We start from the raw sequence: 16,887 nt of genomic DNA, 5'->3' as shown, positions 1-16,887 counted from the left end.
AATCACATGTGACATTTTCATATGTTATATGAATATGTTTACGTCTCCTCAATGTCACTCAACAAATATTTATCGAGCATTCACTGTGTACTAGACACTGTGCTCAGTTCTGAGGATATGGCATTGAACAAAGCAAACAAAGCTCTGGGTCCTCACCAAGCTCACAGCCTCCAAGTCTCTCAGTCCCCCAAACTGCTCACACATACTGTGTTTCCCTGAAAATAAGATCTAGCCAGACCATCAGCTCTAATGCGTCTTTTGGAGCAAAAATTAATATAAGACCAGGTCTTATTTTACTATAAGTAATTATTTTACTTATTTTACTATCATATCATATCATATAATACCGGTATAATATAATACCAGTATAATATAGTATAATAATATAATATAATATAACATAACATAATACTGGGTCTTATATTAATTTTTGCTCCAAAAGACGCATTAGAGCTGATTGTCCGCCTGATTTTCGGGGGAACAGGGTACTCACTGCAGGAGAGGCTGCTGTGGGCCTTATCTGGCCACATATATGTTTACATGTCCCCATGGTGATCTTATCAAGCTTAAGCTGGTATTAACATTTTTAAAATGGGAGATTTCATAGAAATCTCTGCAATCCTAGTTTCTCTTGGATATCTGGAAGATTCAGCAACAGGGACCGAGAGTGCTGCAGATAAGCCACCCACAGCTGCGAGGCAGATGTCCCTTCAGAGAAGGCCTGAGCTCTCTAGTTCCTCACAGTCCCTACTCTCCCGCTCAATTCCACCCCAATAAACCCCTCACCTATGTTCTCCTACTTCCCCTTCCCCACCACTGAGGTAATGAGCCCTAAATGAAAGGCACAGTCACCAACACTTATAAGCATGGAAGGAAGTGGATTCCACCTTCCTATTCCATGTATTTTTCCTTTACCATCATGCAGTATAAATAGCCAGAAGGAGAGCAATGTAACCATGCGTTTGCCCCTTCCTAAATCTAAAACTACCAGTTTGAGAAACTGCTCTCAACATGCCCGGAAAAGTTACAGCTCCTGTATCTGTCACTTCCTGTGGCTAACTGGCTGTAAAATGCATAACTGGGAGCTCTTTATAGGAGTTTATTACAAGTTATTTTATGGATTTCTTTTCTCTAAATAATGGCGACGGCTTTGCAATTACCCACTGACATTCTTTTTGCCTTGTTCCCTCATGTATTGGTTTTCTATGGCTGCATAACAAACGGACACAAACTTCATGGCTTACAACACACACGTATTAGCTCATAGTTACGTAGGTCAGAAGTCCAGGTACCATTGCTGGGTTATCTGTCCAGCATCTTACAAGGCTAAGATCAAGGTGTCTGCTACGCTTCCTTCCCTTCTGGAGGCTCCAAGGAATTATCTGCTTCCAAGCTCTGGCAGGTTATTTTCCAATTTCACTTCCTTCTGTCAAAGGGCTAAGGACCTGTTTCCGTGCTGGTGGCAGCTGGGGCCTCCCTCAGGTCCTAGATTCCACCCATATTCCTTATCACAGGGCCCCACAGTCCTCAAAGCTGACAATGGAGAATCTCCCTCGTGTGGAATCCCTTTTTTTCTTTGAATCTCTTTCTTTGGTCCTTTGTAAGGCATTAGCTGATTATGACAGGCTCACTGAAGATCAGGTCTCCTTCTTAAGGTCACCAGTGCCATGCAACATGATGTATTCACGGGAGTGACATTTCATCACAGTCGCAGTCCTGGGAACATACAGGGTGTGGAGTCTTTGGGCTGTCTTAGAGTTCTGCCTCGGACACCTAGTAATTGCTAGCATTCATTTGTCATCTACATGCATCTTTCTTCTCAGGCTGGGAGCTGAGGTCACGTCACAAGAAAAGCTAACTGGCAAGTAGAGAGGATATATGGAAGTTCAAACCAGAGAGTTTACTTGCCATAACTCTCTCATTCATCATTAGAGTAATTAGGATTCCATTATATAACTCTATGAACTGTGCCAATTTACAAACCTATGCAAGATGTTTCTCTCCTTCAACTTAAATGGAACTTTATAAAACAGGATGTCTAGAAAATGACCTTCTGGAAGGAGAAGAAGGAGGAGAAAGAGATGAAAAATAAACACATCTATTACCTAGAAGAAAAAAAAAAAGTGTTTCTAAGACAAGCGTCCAAACAACACCATGGGCTGAAATTTTTTAAATTACATTTTATTTTCTACAAGGTGTCAATCAATTTACATGCTTTTTCACTCCACTGACTTGGTTATTTGGAAGTTACATTGAGGTAATATATACATAATCACAATAATATTTAAAGGAAAAAGGAAAGAAAATACAACGCATGCTTACTACATCCATAACTACATGGCATCTTAGTCAAGATGTGTTTAACAGAAAAGAAAAATGAGACTGATTAAAAAATCTCCTGTCCAAAAAGGTTTGGTTAGAGAGCAAAATAGTCTGACAGATTTGGAAGAAGCAAAGTAAATAACAATAATAATAATTACTAATTAATGAGAAATGAGTATGTGCAGGTAAATACTCTCAGTGTTTTATGTATATTCATTCATTAAATCTCACCAAACTCTATGGGCAGAAACTTTTCACAGATGAGCACACTGGGGCACAGAATGGTGACATCACTTATCCAGAGCCACAAGGCAAGTTAGCAAAGAAGCGTGACTTCAAACCCTGATGATGGGCCTCAGGACCCTTCCTTTTAAGAACTGCATCAGCCTGTGCACCCATCTGTGCTTTCCCACTGTGAACGAGGGGCACTTTCTCCACCTATTAAACAGCAGCAGGTGGCGGCCAAGCGCTTATGCATCACACTCACACAGATCTGGCTTGTGTCCAAGGCCCCGGGGTGAGTGCGGGCTGCAGCCCCGCCAAAGCCCCGCGTTTCTATAATTTGTGTAAAGACACCCTGTGTCCCATAGCAGCTTTGTCCATGGAAGCCTATGAAGTCCTCTTAAACAAAACTCCAGGCATTCATTCTTCTAACCCCTATGTCTTTCGTTGGAAAGGGAGAGAGGAAAAACATAATTGATTCCTTCCTTCTCTTTGTTACACCAGCCAAACCCTTTTTCAGTACCCTACATTTTGGAAATCGAGAGATTATGCAAAAATGGGAACAAAGCAAAAGTGAACACTAGAAGCAGAGAGAAAAAAAACAAAACAAAAAACACTGGTTCCCTTTCCTTTTGTAGAGGAGAAAGTGAGCCTTTCTCTAGGTAGTAAGAAAGGACAAATCTGTCGTTCAATAACCTCAAACCTTTGCCGTCAATTGCACCCAGCCAAATCGGGGGCAGCATGGCACCAGGTACCACCAGCCACCAGCAGCACAGACCTCAAGAGACCCCTGCTTAGCCGTTGTAGGAATAGTTCACAGGAGGTAGAACCGGGATGGGAACACAGTATTACATCTTGACATTTGCGTTAGAGGCAGCCTTGCTTTCAATGACTCATTCCCACAACTAGGTTGGACGAGCCCACACGTCAGGAGGCATTTTATACTCAGTGGTTTTTCCTGGTACTTGCAAGCCATGACCAAGGCCTGTGAGCGTGACAGGCCCCTCTGCGTGAGAAGGTAGAGACTAGAACTTTAATCCGTCCTCTGCACGTTCTTCCATGGCTCCATCTCAGCTCCAGTGTCTTCGTGGTCACACAGCAGAAATTACAGAAATGTACACTTACTTTGTCAGAGAAACGTCCCCTTAATCTGATGTTTTGTGGCATTGCTTGTTTGGGGTCTTGGTTTTCACAAAGTTTTATTCGAATTTCTCACGCTATGTGCTTTGACTTAAGATTGTCATGAACTGCAGCCAGATCAACTCAAATATGTGTGAGATCAGACATAACCCTCAAGGTCCTTCGCTGCCTGTGGTGGTCAGGGATCCCTCAGAACGTTCAAGCAGGGTCTCAGTTTCAGAAACTTGGAGATATGCCAATCCAGGTAATTATTCTCTGTCTACCTAATTTCCCCAGGCAGTTTTAATTGAAAACTGTATTACCCTGTACCTCAGTTCTAATCTGCCCTTGTCCCTGTGTCCTGCTTCTTCCCTCCATCATAAGCTAACTGAGCTGGTTTCTTTTTGAAGCTTAAGTTGAAAAAAAAGTTTCTGAATCTCCCAAGGGGGAAAATATCAGATAAATATGAGCCGTTTAATTAGTCTCAAACCAGGGTACTGAATGCCACTGGCAGCAGTTGCAAGGCACCCCTCCTTGCTGCCCAACCTTACGAAAAGTTTCTTTTGTAGATAGAAACACAAAGATTTTCTTACTGAAAAACTAACCAAAAGGGGGGGCAGGTAATTAGAAGGATATCAAGATGATTTTACTCTCCTGAAATGATTTTTTAAAGGTACTGTTCCCTTGTTCATTTCCAAATAAAATGATCTCGAGTTAGCAGAACAAAATGCACCATTTAACAAAAGAATGCCTGAAATTCAATGAAAATGCAACAGAAATATGCTTATTGATTACTCCCAACAAACATGCATTTAAATCAGTACTGTCCAAAATAATTACAATGAAAGCCACAAATGTGAGTTACATAGGGAATTTTAAACTTTCTAGTAGCACCACTAAAAAGGTAAAAAGAACTATTTTTTAAATTAAATTTATTGGGGTGACAATGGTTAGTCAAATTACATAGGTTTCAAGTATACACTTCTGTAATACATCATCTATGTATCACATTGTGTGCTCACCACCCAGAGTCAGTTCTCCTTCCATCACCATATATTTCACCCCTTTTACCCGCATCTGCCTCCCCCCTCTCCCCTTTCCCTCTAGTAAACACTAAACTGTTGCCTGTGTCCATGAGTTTTTGTTTCTTTATTTGTTTGTTTTGTTCCTTTGTTGTAGGACATGGAAACAACCAAAGTGTCCTTCAATAGATGAATGGATAAAGAAGATGTGGTATATATACACAATGGAATACTATTCTGCCATAAGAAAAGACCATATACTGCCATTTGCAAAAAGATGGATAGACTGTGAGATTATTATGCTAAGTGAAATAAACCAGACAGAAAAAGTTGAGAACCACATGACTTCACTAATATGTGGGATATAAAACTGAAAGCAACAAAAGTAGAGAACTACTGGTAACAACAACTTGGAAGGATCTCAAGGGAATTTTGAGGAGTGCAAAGAGCTCATCTCAAAAGGTTACACACTATATGATCCCATTTACACGACATTCTTGAAATGACAAATGCATACGGATGGAGAACAGATTACTGATTCCCGGAAGTTACGGAGGAGCAGAGGGAGGAAGGTGGCTGTGGCTATAGAAGTATAGTACAGGGGATTCTTGGGATGGATTCCTGCACGTTGACTGTGGTGGTGGTTATAAGAATCTACACAGGTGATTCCATTGCACAGAACTAAACACACACATACACAAACAAACACACGAGTGCGTGTAAAACTGGTAAAATCTGAGTAAGGGCAGTGGATTGTATCCACGTCAATTTCATGGTTATGCTATTATACCATAGGTTTATAAAATGGTACCAGTGGAGGAAACTGGATAAAGGGATCTCCCTGTATTATAGTTTACAACTGTGTGTGACTCTACAGCAATCTGAAAATAAAAAATAAAAAAAGTTCATTTAAGTTTAATAATATATTGAACCTAGTATATACAGAATTTTCTCATATAATCATAGTACATATATAATCAATATAAAATTATATATGTATATATATTTTATGTATACATATATATTTATTTATACATATACTTTTTTTTTTCATTCTGTCTTTGGAATCCAGTGTGTAGTTGTATGTACACATATTTCAATTTAAACTGGCCACATTTAAGTGTTCAGTGGCCACATAGGGCTGAGGCTCCCAGTATTGGGCAGCAAAAATACTTGAAACTAAGTCTAATATCCATTTCTCAATCCCCTTCAGGAGCACATTCTCTCTAACACGAAACACCGTTGCTTTCTGGAAGTCTCTTACAGAGCAGCTTCGTAATAAAATCCTTTGAGCGTAGACAGTCAATGGAAAATATGATCTGACCAGGAGAGAAAATGTCATCAGTGGTACCAACCAAATCTGTTTTGGACCACAGTTCTAAGAGAAAAATTAATAACTAATCCCTACTAAAAAGACGTCTAGTACCTTCTAAGGAGTATACCTAAGAGGAATTTCAAGAGCTATATAGTATTTTGAACTTTTATAATTTTTTTCTTTTTTTCCCCTCTTTTTGCTTTCCTATTTCCCTGTGGTGATCAGAAGTAGAATTACTAAAATAAAAAGGCTTATTTTAGAGGGGTTGCTCTTCAGAGCCATGAAACTGTCAGACTCAATTTTCCTCTATAGTCATGAAGGAGAAAGAAACAAGTGATAAGTATGTGATAGCCGCTTTGAAAAAATACATAAAATGAGGACAAACCTCTTGGGACTCTGAAAAGTAAAGCAGGGAGCAGACCTGGTTCTCAGACCAGGTCTGACTAGAAGCCCAGGGATCAATCTCAGAAGACCAGCGCAATCTCCATCCCCCACAGGAAGTGAGAAGGAGATAGGAGATGAGAAAACTCTATTCCCAAATGGAGCCTTAGGGAGTATAAAGAGAGCGGGGTTTTGGAATGAAAGAGCTCTGTCTCTGAGAATACAGTCAATTAACCTCTCTAGGACCTAGTTTCCTTGTTTGTAAAGCAGCAAAATTATCTACCTTACTCATTGTTGTGAACTTAAATGGAATAATACACCAGAAGTGCCTATCGCATTCCGGCAATCCAGAGTGGGTGTTCAATTACAGTTCTCTCCCACTCCTTTATTTCTGCACTCGAATAACTACACATATAGGGAAAATGATCCATACAAATTAAACTAAGAATAGTAACATTAGACACTCAACAGCTACTGTTCTGGAGTAATGCCAAAGAGAAAAACATTTTATTTTCATCTGTTGTGACTCGCTTCTAATCTGATGGTAAAAAGCTGGTTTCATGATCAATCTAGATTTATAGCACTCTTGAGATAGCTGTAGAATGCAGGTGAAGGCCCCTAAATAGTCTAGAAAGGTGGAAACAGGGTTGATGTCACGAGAGAATACTGACTTCAAGAACCTTTACAAATTCGCATTCTTCATAAACATAAAATATATCTTCGAGAATAGAAAAAGGAGTATGGTACATATTATAAGAAGCAATCAATGCCTGAAGTTCTCTTTCTATGAATTACATAACTTTGATAGTGGTATTTATGTTTGTCAAATATTTTTTGGCCATAAACAACCGGTCAACCATCTGTTCTATGATAAATTATATCATGAGCCCACTGGGGCTCAATAGAGTGGGATACAGCAAATAACTTGGTTTTAATTGATGGAATTCAACTCTGCAAACTCTTCAATGCCCAGAACCGCTGATGCCAGGTCCCTGAGATGGGTACCATACTGAACAGAAGGGCTCCAAATGCACAGCCTGGAGTAATTTACATGGAAACAGCCTGCTCTGATTCTGTTTACTGTTCACTTTTCTTTGGTTTTCTGAAGAAACTAAAGCAGCCAATTTATTTACAACTCTAACATGAGGGACAAGTCCCCGGTGTTTGTCAGCACTACCACCACCTGTGCTAGGTTAGTCAGCTGAGAATGTCCCCCTGAGGATATGGAACAGCTTCTGGGAAAACATGGGAAGGTTTTCTATCATTGCTACCTCTGACATCAGAGTCAAAATCTATCAAGCTACGAGGACTGCCTGAAGCAGGACAAGGGCCCTGTAGGAAACCACAGCAAATTAAGTAAATGAAATGAGGAATAAGACTTGGATGCATATACCCACCTAGGACATTTCGGCTTTATTAATGCCTGGACTCAGAGGCACAGCTCATAGCACTATACACAAAGAAAGAGTGAATTTAACTGTATGTAAATAAAAAATAATAAAAACAGGGAATTTTCTTAAATTAATTTTTGAGAAAATTCCGTTTTTATTATTTTTTATTCACATACAGGTAAATTCACTCTTTCTTGGTGTATAGCTCCATGAGTTTTGACAAATGCATACAAATACACAACACAATCAAGATACAAAACAGTTTCATTACCCCCAAAACCTTCTCATGCTGCTCCTTTGTAGTCAGCCCCTCCTTCCAATCCCACGAAAACACTGATCTGTTTTCCATTCCTGTAATATTGCCCTAAGTGTATGGAGGCTTCATACGTTATGTAGCTTTTTGAGTCTGACTCTGGCTTCTTTCACTTAGCATAATATGTTTTGTGATCTACCTATATTGCTGTACTCCTCAATAGTTCATTCCTTTTAACTGCTCACCAGTATTCCATTGCATGGATGTACCACTGTTTGTTTTTCATTTCCCAGGTGAAGGACATCTGCGTTGTTTCTAGTTTTTTGATTATAAACATTACTGTACAGATTTTGGTGTGCACATAAGTTTTCATTTCACTTAGGTAAATACCCAGGAGTGGGATTGCCGGGTGATACATTAATTGTATGTTTCACACTATAAGAAACTGTCAAACTCTCTTTCAAAGTTGGCTACACCATTTTGCATTTTCAACAGCATTGAATGAGACCCCCAGTTGCTCTGCATCTCCACCCACTGGAACAATCAGGACTTTTATTATTATTATTAATTATTATTATTATTAGCCATTCTAATGGGTGTATGGTGACATCTTCTTGTGATTTTAAAATTATGAATCTTCAAGATTTATCAGATTTTAGAGTAACACATATTTCTCTATCTTTAAGTTGGTAAGATACTATCTTTCTTTTGGAGATATTTCTACAAGTCCAGACAGTTAAGTAAATTCAGTTATAACATGTTGAAGATCTTCTGGTTCCCGAAAAAATGTTCCTTTTACAAGTTTGCATGTAATATATCTAATACCTACAAATCATACTAACACATCAATAATAATAATAACAACAATAATACAGTTCCATTTAACAATAGGAAATAACTAATAATTTTTCTTAGCGTAAGAATCATAAATTCTTGATAATTTAAACATGTATATATACAGTTGTATATATATATATATATATACTATACACATACATGTATTTCATTATAAAAGGCAGTTTGTCAAACACATTGACAGTTTAAATTTGACCACAAAGGGAAGAGTATCTAATATTTTAAAATAATTATACTCCAAATTATACCAGTAATATTATATATTTATATAAATTAATGATCTGATTATAAATTCATGAGCTACTCCAAGGAAGAGCTCCATTTTTCAACAATTTATTGACTGTTCTGTTACTGTTCGTACTTTACATTACGAACACTAAATATATGGTATAGAATTTTTACCGTGTCTAATTTTTTATCACTCTGTTGTAATATTTACCTATCTTCTGCTGCTAAGGATACTTTTATGCATCCCTTATCTATTCCCATCGATAGAACAGGAAATTAAATGTCTTCCATGAAAAATCGTTGTCTCACTCACTCAACAAATATTTATTGCATTTTTAGCAAGCTGGAAGGAAGTGGTTTCTGTTTTAGATAGGGGCCTCAGGAGGGGTCTCTTTAATGAAGTGACATATGAGCAAAGACCTGAGGGAAGTGAGGGAATAAGCCTTGTGAAGACCTGGAAGAAGAGGATTCCAGGAAGAGGGCAGAGCAGGTGCAAAGTCCCTGAGGGGAGCACGTGTTCTACAGGTTGACGAGACTGATGTGGTTGGAGCACAGTGGAGTGGGCCAGGGGGACACTAGAAGATGAAATCAAAAAAAGGGAGTCAGATCACACAAAGACTCTGACCGAATCTCATGCTCGGTTATATGGGAAGCAATCTGAGCATTTTAAGTAGCAGTTACATAGCCCAACCTAAGTTTTAAAAGAATACTTTGCTATTTGGGGAACCCAGTGTAGCAGGGCAAGAGTGACACAGAGAATCCAATTAAAGGCTACATGACAAGAGTTGAAATGAGTGATGACAGGCGCTTGATGGATGCTGGTAACAGCTGACTTGGGAAAAGTGGTCAGTTTCAGCACATATTTTGAATATAGAAGCAATAGAATCGGCTGATGGATTGCATGCGGAATGTTAGAAAAAGAAACGATGCCAAAGTTGAAAACCAGCATCATTAAGGTTAAAGAAACAAAATCACTTAGTCTGAACAACAATGAATAGTTTCATTTCAACAAAGATCTTTAGGAAACTGAAACACAGTAACTTACTGACTAGCTGGCACCCAATTTTTGACAGTCAGGAGTGCCGATAGGAAACTGAGACTGCCATGTTCTATAACTAACTTTTGAAACACTTGCTGCCATCTGTCACTCAGGGAGAGTCACTGAAAATTCTGAATAAAGATCAATATCAGAATATCATTCTTTCTCTTCTTCCCTTAATGACTTTCATGTAACATATTCCCTATCAGCTATTGTAGCTGTTTGTCGGGAATTATCCAGATGCATGGATTGACAAGAGATAAACAAGATGATTAAAATGTAAATAGATGAAGATTAATGCAGAGGAGAGGGGTTAACCAACATGCAGGAAGAGATAAGCCTCAAACAGCACATTATAATTTCAGAAGTTTCATATACTATATCAATTATCTGTAATAGTAAAAATCTGTATGAACTAGGGTTTAGAATATAAATTTTTTTCCATTTCTCTCGAAAGTTAAGAATGCTGTCAAGATGAAAACCATTTGTTATAAAGATAATCTAATATTTCAAGACTGAGAATAATAATTTTAAAGAAATTCAAGATGGTTTTGAAGGACTAGAGAGACTGATATTGTAAATAGCACTGAACGAGTTTCCCCTAGATTTCAGTGTCCCCACCATCTAAGAGCCATGGGTGAGAGAAGCAGTCAGCGCTATGCTGACATATTTCTCAGGACTCCATCAGAGATGGTGATATTGAAAAGGGTAATTTGGAACCAAGTCCTCAACATACTGTCCTTTCAGATTATTCTCATTACTTTACATGGTGTTTCTACACCTTGCAGTATTTAATAAATGCTTATTGATTGAATGAATGAATGAATGAAACTTTCTGTTATCCCAGGAAAAACTTAGGATGGGGACTAATACACTGGGCAGAGCAGGAAGGTAAACACACCTCCATTTTTACAATCCTTCTTTTCCCAAGGCAGACCCAATGTACTTCCCTAGTTATAATTTTGGTGTTTGTAAAGGCAACTTGGTGTTACAATCCTAAAACCTACTGAATTAATTAAAAGAAACAAATAAAAAAGAAAGTAGAGACTATTTTGGAATTTCTCAAGAAAGTTAAAGTACTTCAATATTTAGTAACAGTTATTAACAGAGCCCCACTGGTAATACATGTTCCTGACCCCCTTCTCCACATCACATAAGAGTACACAGTCCAACCATAATTAAGCACCTTTGAAATCGCGAAGCTCTCCTGTGCAATTACAGCCCACATGATACCCCTCTCAACTCTGAGGATTTATCAAAGGTTGAATCAGTGTTTAAAAAGCCCTCTACTATTTCCATAGAGGGCTTTCAAAAAAGAGAAATAAAACGCTAAATCAAAATTCGGGAACACAGTGATATGTTGGTGAAAGAACTCACAGGCCATTCTTCAATTCCAATTTATCAACACGCCATCCCCTCTATTCATCATGATTTGAGTGCAATGTTAATCATTCCCATCTCTGGAGCTGAGATAATCTAAGGACAAATGAGTGACCAAAAATATCGCATTAATATGACTACTCAGCCACATCACAGTATTCATTCTAGGTTGAAAACCGTAACTCTATTTAACAGCACAAAGCCCTACATTTATTTGTATCTTACAAGCAGTCATTCAGGAGACTGAAGCAGCAAGCTAAATCATCTTGCCCTTATTTAATTTACCATTCTCCTCTCACATTAGTTCTGCTGCAGAAATAGGACCGCAGTTCCCTTTCAATAACTCCCTGACAACTTAGAACCAGAAAGAATAAATTTACTTTGCAGATTCCATGTATTCCATGAAGAAAGAGAGTAAATGTGATGCATTTAATTGATGCAAACTTACCTTCTATTTCTTCCACTTTTACAGCAAGATAAATGTTGACCAAAAAGTGCACTGTGTGATTTTTCCTTTGTTTCAATATTTGTTTATTGTGTTTGTTTCTAGAGGGGAAGAATGTATTTTAGAGACAGCCGACCTTAGATAAAACCCTGCTTTTTAGGTAATAGTTGCCAAATGCTGACTTAGAACAACATTAAGAAAAATTTGAATACAAATGACGTAAAAACTTTGAGACTCTATCTGGAGGGACCTAATGTGTTTGCCATGAGAATACAGTTAATTTGCAAGATCAGGGTTCCTTTTGCTGAGAAAGGACAACAGAATTCAGGTCAGGAAGCACCCCTAAGCAAGTACAAGTTTTGTTTTGTTTCATTTTGGGGACAGGAGAGTTTGATGATTTAGACCCCCCCAGGAAATTCCTATGCAATCCCAGTGCAGTCTAGCCCAGCGCTGCCCAAGAGAAGTAAAAGCAAATCACATATGTAATTTAAAATTTCCTAGTTGCCACAATAGAAAAGTAAAACAAATTATCAAAATAATTTTAATAACATGTATTCTTTAACCCAATGTATCTAACATATTACCATTTTAATAACTATTCCATATATAAAAATTATTAATGAGGTATTTTTCTTTTTCATACAAGGTCTTAGAAATCTGGTGTCTATTTTACACTTTCAAGCACATCTCAACTTGGCTGGCCACACGTGGACTACACAATAGCAACAAGAGGTAAGTGGCTCCCATACTGGACAGCACAGGTCCTAGGGCAGGTCCTAGAGAGAATCTACACAACTGGTTAATGGAGAGTCAATGAGCTGTCAGTTGTCAATAGCAAACTCTCTGTTACAAGGTGATTAGAGGGGAAATAATTGGAGAGGCTCATTTAGCCCTTGGCCTGAAAGCACCTAGAAATTCTGTAAGTTCTTATAATCATCAGAACTTAACTCTCCTCTAATCATAACCGCGCCAGGTATTTCACTCATTACCTCAATGTGCAAAAGCTCTGTAACATCTGTGGAAAAAATACTAATTTACCGCTTGTCCTACTACTCTAAGCGTCTTGCTTTCTGGCCATTCTGCATTCCCTGCAATCTCTGTTCTTTGCTGTTACACTCAGTTGATGAAATTCAAGTTTAAATTCAGTTCAGAACCCCAGCTCTCCTCTTGAAATCTAATCATGACTATTTCTCAAGTAATCTTTCTAAAATAACTTCTCCACTTATTGAAAACTTATCTACCAAATATTCTGCTGGACAGTCCATGAACATCGTCTCCAACACACCAAGGGTGACATTATTACCCTCATTACAGTAAAGCGATGCTAGAAGACGGTAATAACCTGCTGAGGGTCACAGGAGTAGCTCTGTCTAGCTCTCACCAATATGACTTTCTACAACCCTTCTTTGCCTCCGTTTAATAATGACAGCCAATGTCCTTTTATCCCTAAATTGCCCATCCCAATGCAAGCATCTTTGCATAGGCCTAATTCTGAACGCCAGTTCCAACTTTATTCCTCTAGGAACAGAAGCCGGTGGAAAATAAGAACCATCTGTCACTACTGACCTTGCAAGAAGCAGAAGAAAACCTTTTCTCCATCTAAATCCAAGATAGAGAAATGCACTGAGCACCACCCACATTACACAATCCTCCCACAGGTGTCCACTTACATGCCCAACAGTCATTTTCGTTGCAAATTAGAGATCACCCCTGATAATAAGGCCTTCCTCTCCCATTCTCAAGGAACTCTGGTCCCCAAAGTCATTAGTGCAAACTTGTTTCAATTGCTTTTGATTCTGTCAGCACACAGATTTCTCTGTAGGGACCGCTGCTATTCCAAGCTTCTGCTCCCCTTGCCTAGACTGTTGCTAAGGAGAACAGAGTCCTGACATTGTAATTACTACCTGAAATTCTTCTGTAATCTCTACCAGCCCTTTCCTTCACATTAAGGCCCCTTATTGCTCAATACTGTAAGCTCTGCCTTTTGTACCCCTGAAGCAAGGCTCAGCAGCTTACATCTGAAGTCATAAAAAATTGGTGCCCTCTGCAAATTCAACAACTGCGAACTCAGTTACTCAAGGGGCTTCCAAGTTTTGAGGAACCCTCCCTGGATAACTGTGGGTTTGGGCAAAGAAGCAGCAGTTCAGATGTTCTCAAACCTGACTGAAAAAATAACAAGAACTTCCTCTTTAGCCACAACTCTCCATTTCATCTGATTCTGGGAAGATAGCTGCTCAGTAGTTATGTCGGCATAAAAAAGGTTTTCTGCATCAAAAAAATGTTCAGGCTAACTTATCTCTAAAATTTCCTTTTTCCAAAGCAGTCAACCCCTCCCCCAGGTATAGCTTTGCCCCACCATCATGCAAGAAGGGTCCTAAAGGAAGTTGTCTAAAACCTGGCTCCTCAAAGGGTACCCATGGACCATCAGGACCAGCACAATCGGGAAGCTTGTTAGAAATGCAGAATCTGCATTTCAACATGATATCCACAAGATATCGTATCCACAACACAGCGTGAGAAGCCTGGTCCAAGTCTTCTCAAATGAAACAAATCTGACATATGATTTCATAATTGACGAGACGTTTCATAAGCTGCAATGGTTCATATAATTCCCATTATGCTAGGAATTGTTGTGATTTGTGTTTAAGCCTGTTTTTCAAACCTAAAAATGGACTAAAGATAAAACACTTTCCAGAGAAAAATCAAATTTCTTAACATGGTCCTAGAATCCTGCCATCTCTTCCTTACCGAAGTTCAAGTTTATACTCTATGACCCGGAACGTACACCGAGAGAGAACACTAACTACTAAGAGATTTTCACAAATGAGCTTAAGGCAATGCATGCAATAATTGCCAAGTAAGCAAGCAAACAAACATGTTCTTATAATTAACAAGCCCTATAAATTTTCCTTTTATGATTACTGCAAAATTTATTAGGATGGCTTACAAGACATACAGTTTTATCAAATAACTGCATCAATTTGAATTGAAGTAAGGACATGAGAAAATATGTTGATTTTAAAGCTCTATGAAGCTCTGATTTACAGGAAAATGTAGCTAATATTTCTTCATCCTTCAGCAGTTGTGTTCATATTTGTAAAATATGAACACTTTAATAATAATGACTATATATTGATTGGACAAGGTAAGTCATTTTGGAATCATTTTATCATAAACATTTTAACATGAACAATAATCTTGACCTTGTTCCAAAAATAAGCGAGAATCATTATTTTCTAATGTGAAAATTTATGTGACTTCACAGTCCTACAAAAGGCAGTTCTTTCTTTCACTTATCATTCAGTTGTTTAAAAACATGAAGAAATACCAAGTTAACAACGAACTCACATAAAAAGAGTAATACGTAGTTTCCACTTTTTTTTTTTTTAAAAAAAAGGCAATTTATGCTTAAGGACACTATCTTCCACACGTTAAAGATAATACTTTGGTTTTAGAAAACTTCAGTATTCTGATTATTAAGAGTCTCTGTTTGAGAAAATCTAGACTATAAATGAAAAGATGCCACATCATTCAAAAAGATATTGTCAATAATACCAGCAATCAAATCACCAAACACTATCTCAACGCTACAAGGTTTCACAAATAAAATTCCAAAAGATCACAGTATATTTTCATCTTTTGTGTGTTATGTATTCTATATGATTTTAGAATTCTATTTGTCTTGATGGATACCTCACATTCTTGAAAGAAGAAAAAAAAAAGACATATTCCCCGTTCCTTTTTGGCTAAAAAAAAATTGGGACAAAGCCAAAATCGCAAACATATGCTGATTCTGTTTTCTCTTTGGTCTTTCAGTGAGTTTCTTGTTTAAAATCACTACCTCATTTTTCAGTAGCTGCCATTTTATCACACTGGACAAACAATGAAATGGAAGTTGCTTCTTGCTGTGGCTGTTTAAAAAGCAGGACAGTTGGCCCCTGGTCCTTCCTTTCCCTCTCCATGGGGAGAAGAAACAGAATGATGATCCCAGGGTCCTTCAGACCCACCAAGCTGGCTCAGTGAACCACAGCAAGATGGGTGACAAGAGTGTAAAGTCCCCAAGGACAGGGACCAAACTTGTAGACTCCCCAGAGCCTGGCATGGCCACTGACGCCATCTCTGTGTACGGAACCTCCAGGCCCTCCCTTGGTGGCATCTCATGTAACTTTGTTCCACAGCAGCCCAGGGGCTCCTCTGCAGCCTAGGCAGAAGCACTGCTCCCCTCTTTCTCAGCCCAAGTGCTCAAGGGAGGGCGAGGCTGGCAGAGTGCAAAGCCATGGGCAGTGCCTGCCTGTGTGGACGCTGCTCCTACATCAGAAGATCATGGCTTGCAGCCTCCAGAGTCTGATACAGCGAGCCCACTGAGCAAACCTTCCCTGAGAAGAGGGTGAGGAATTTGGTTGCATGAATCCTTTTGCTACAAATAAAAAGCGACAGAAAAGTTCAGCTGCCATGCACTGAGGGATAAAAGTGAGAAAAGCAGCCCAACTGTAAATGTTACAGTGAAACGGGGAACGCCCATCAGGGACTCCCACTTGCACACCATGCAGTAACTGCACGCGGGGACGTGGCACGAGGGAAGAATGAGTGTGCCGGGGAAAGCACGGAGAAGGCAGTGCTGCTGGAAAAGGGCCCAGCAGCCCCAGGTGCCAGACTGAGGTGAAGGGAAGAGCTAAGGCCAAATGGTGCTGCGAAGGGAGAAGGGGTGGCCTGACCCGCTGCCATGGGCAGCAGCTGAGATGCAAGGCCCCTCAGAGCCAAGAGAAATCGAGAGCTGTGGACTTAGGCAGGAACCTGGAGCCAAGTCGGGAAGAGGCTTCTGGGCTGGGGGCATACACTGTTGTCCTAATAGAGCAATATTCAGCTTGTCCTCCTTACAAGAAACTCTAGACCCCCTGAATTCTGAATTCCAGTC

General features: G+C 39.1%; 1 protein-coding gene across 9 annotated transcripts in view; it reads right to left on the bottom strand.

Moving 5' to 3' along the window:
* The window catches only part of PLCB4 (phospholipase C beta 4), a 400,724-nt gene that overhangs the window by 260,626 nt on the left and 123,211 nt on the right, over nucleotides 1-16,887 (bottom strand). The window contains exon 1 of one of the 9 annotated variants that reach the window (XM_019734907.3): nucleotides 11,525-11,548. The exons of the other annotated variants lie outside the window; for them this stretch is intronic. The gene's annotated coding sequence lies outside the window, so the exon portion shown is untranslated. Of the gene's footprint in view, nucleotides 1-11,524; nucleotides 11,549-16,887 lie in introns of those variants that run through there. 9 annotated transcript variants of the gene reach the window in all.

Source organism: Rhinolophus sinicus, chromosome 13 (genome assembly GCF_057876585.1).
Source record: "Rhinolophus sinicus isolate RSI-liver-muscle chromosome 13, RSI-T2T, whole genome shotgun sequence".
Classification (NCBI taxonomy): Eukaryota; Metazoa; Chordata; class Mammalia; order Chiroptera; family Rhinolophidae; genus Rhinolophus; species Rhinolophus sinicus.
Note: the sequence above shows the minus strand (reverse complement) of the source record. Positions and strands in the feature narration are given on the sequence as shown.